The sequence below is a fragment of the Zootoca vivipara genome, chromosome 5 (assembly GCF_965207765.1).
Source record: "Zootoca vivipara chromosome 5, rZooViv2.hap1.1, whole genome shotgun sequence".
Lineage (NCBI taxonomy): Eukaryota > Metazoa > Chordata > Lepidosauria > Squamata > Lacertidae > Zootoca > Zootoca vivipara.
The window spans coordinates 95,217,295-95,220,417 of NC_142588.1; the positions used below are offsets into that span (position 1 = coordinate 95,217,295).

Genomic DNA, 3,123 nt, shown 5'->3' on the forward strand with positions numbered 1-3,123 from the left:
TCTGCAAAAATAGAATCAAGTCCTGAGTAACTTCATTGAGGGTTGATTTGGAACATGGCAGGGTCAGTTTAATTCAGTATTAGATTTATATCCCCCCCCCCAAGAGCTCTATGTGGTGTACACACCTCTCCCTCCCCCGTTCATCCTCACAACAACCCTGCGAGGCTGGGCAAGACCGAGATACAGTGACTGGTGAAAGTCACCCAGTGGGCTCCAGGACTGAGAGGGGATTCGAACCCAGGTCTCCCAGGTCCTAGTCCAGGGCTCTAAACACTGCAGCACACAGTTGACATCTGTAAAGGAGAAAAACAGTCCTCCTCTGACACCTGTAATGCAAACAGCAGTTTTGGGGGTGCAATTCAGATCAGGAAATATGCATGGTGTGAGCGTGTGTCCTGGAAATGCAGGAAGAAGAAGAAGAAGAAGAAGAAGAAGAAGAAGAAGAAGAAGAAGAAGAAGAAGAAGAAGAAGAAGAAGAAGAAGAAGAAGAAGAAGAAGAGGAGGAGAATCGTAGAGTTGGAAGAGACCACAAGGAAACACCATCAAAGCATTCTTGACATATGCCTGTCAAGCCTCTGCTTAAAGACCTCCAAAGAAGGAGACTCCACCACACTCCTTGGCAGCAAATTCCACTGTCGAACAGCTCTTACTGTCAGGAAGTTCTTCCCAATGTTTAGGTGGAATCTTCTTTCTTGTAGTTTGAATCCATTGCTCCGTGTCCGCTTCTCTGGAGCAGCAGAAAACAATCTTTCCCCCTCCTCTATATGACATCCTTTCATATATTTGAACATGGCTATCATATCACCCCTTAACCTTCTCTTTCCCAGGCTAAACATACCCAGCTCCCTAAGCCGTTCCTCATAAGGCATTGTTTCCAGGCCTTTGACCATTTTGGTTGCCCTCCTCTGGACACGTTCCAGCTTGTCTGTATCCTTCTTGAACTGTGGTGCCCAGAATTGGAAACAGTACGCCAGGTGAGGTCTGACCAGAGCAGAATACAGTGGTACTATTACTTCCCTAGATCTAGATGCTATTGGGCTGCACCTATTGGTGCAGCCCAGAATTGCATTGGCTTTTTAAGCTGCTGCATCACACTGTTGACTCATGTCAAGAAGATTTATTATTTGTACTCCGCCCCCATCTGGCTGGGTAAAATATAAAAAGAACAAGACTGCAGATTCCTAGTCGGTTTGGCTCTGATTTGGGGGCTGGTTGGAAAGTTGCTTCCAAAACTGTTACAGTGATCCCTTGGTTCTCAAACGCCCTCGTACCCAAACAACTTGGAATCCAAACACTGCAAACCCGGAAGTAAGTGTTCCAGTTTGCAAACTTTTTCCGGAAGCCAAACATGCTCCGTTTTGAGTGTTAAGCTTCCACTTTGAGTGCCACACTTCCCTTTTGAGTGTTATGATGAGGTCTGTCTGTTTTTGCTATTTATTTTGCATTTTTGTTTTTGCGGCTCTTTTTTGTTTTGTTTTTGTGACTGTGTGGAACCCAGTTCAGCTATTGCAGTACATTGTTTATTGCTTTCATTTTATGGATCAATGGTCTTGTTAGATAGTAAAACTCATGTTAAATTGCTGTTTTATGGGTTGTTTTTTAAAGTTTGGAATGGATTAAACCATTGATCTTGAGGAGTGGCAAGGTCTGTAAAGACTTGCTCCCGAAACTGCGTGCAGAAACCTGGCCATTTAAAGCTTTTCTAGTAAGTAGCACAGGCATAGGCAAACTCGGCCCTCCAGATGTTTTGGGACTACAACTCCCATCATCCCTAGCTAACAGGACCAGTGGTCAGGGATGATGGGAGTTGTAGTCCCCAAACATCTGGAAGGCCGAGTTTGCCTATGCCTGCACTTATCCATTTTGCATTACTTTCTATGGGAAAGCGTGCCTTGGTTTTGGAATGCTTTGGTTTTGGAACAGAAGTTCTGGAACAGATTATGTATGAGAACCAAGGTACCACTGTATTTGCAAAAAAGGAGCTGCTTTTCTTAAGACTTAGTAATCCTAAGAACATAAGAAAAGCCTGCTGGATGAGGCCAATGGCCCATTTGGTCCAGCCTCCTGTTCTTGCCGTGGCTAAGCAGGTGCCCATTATGGAAACCCCCCAAGCAGGATTCAAGCACAAGAGCCCCCCCCCCGCTCCTGAGGCTTCCAGCAACTGGGATTCAGAAGTTTTGCTGCCTCCGACTTGTGGGTGCAGAGCACAGCCGTCCTGGCTAGGAGCCCCCGATTGCCCTCTCATCTCCCAGAAACCCACCCGTCTCTTGTCCCCAGGCTTTGCGTTCCACTCCTCACCCGCTTCCCAGACAGTGGGGTGCAGGGGAGCTTTCTGCGGGGACAGCGGGTGCCCCGGGGAGGAACAAGGGTGAGGACCCAGGAAATAATAGCACAGCTCTTCAGCTTCTATTTTTCAATCGTTTGCAGAAATGAACTCCTAATTTCCAACAATGGCCTTTTCGGCATCCTGCCTTCAGAAACCCATCCAAGTCTTCTTTTTCTTTTTTTAAAGGATTTTTTAAATAAAAAAAATTATTATCTATCAAAGTGTTTATAGAGCAACAGTGCCAAAGGAAAGAATCTGAAAGTTCTCCCCAAGCCAAACAGCACAACTCTCCCCAAACCCATACAACATGCTTTTTTTAAAAAAATAATTTAAGATTCCGAAAAGGTAGGGTTTTTTTAATTTTAAATTTTTTTAAAAAAACCCAAAACATTTGTCACCAAAATAATCCTCTCTTTTTTGCATTTCTGACCAAGCTCTTGCCTAATTTGAGATGACTCACTCCAGATCTAAATTATAAGCAGTCTGCACCCACAAGTTTGCAGAATGGGTGGGTGGGTGGGTTTGCCGTGGTTGGGCTCCATAGGGAAAAACACACATCAGCGGCTCTCCACTGCCCTTGGGATGCCAGCATTGCAACTAGAGTTAAAGAATGGTAGAGTTGGAAGGGGTCCTGAGGGTCATCTAGTCCAACCCCACCACCTGCAATGCAGGAATTTCAGCTAAAGCATCCAACACTGCTTCAAATCTTCCAAAGAGGGAGAGCTCGCCACCTTCTTGAGGAGCCCATTCCAACTGCTCTTACCATCTAAAGTTTAGCTGGAATTGCCTTCCTCCTC

General features: G+C 45.4%; 1 protein-coding gene across 2 annotated transcripts in view; it reads right to left on the minus strand.

Moving 5' to 3' along the window:
* Positions 1–2,669: 2,669 nt before the first annotated feature.
* IL1RAP (interleukin 1 receptor accessory protein) overlaps positions 2,670–3,123 on the minus strand; it is an 84,736-nt gene continuing 84,282 nt past the window's right edge. For both annotated transcript variants that reach the window (XM_035133258.3, XM_060274260.2), the window contains one exon: positions 2,670–3,123. This exon is cut by the window's right edge and continues 1,374 nt beyond it. The gene's annotated coding sequence lies outside the window, so the exon portion shown is untranslated.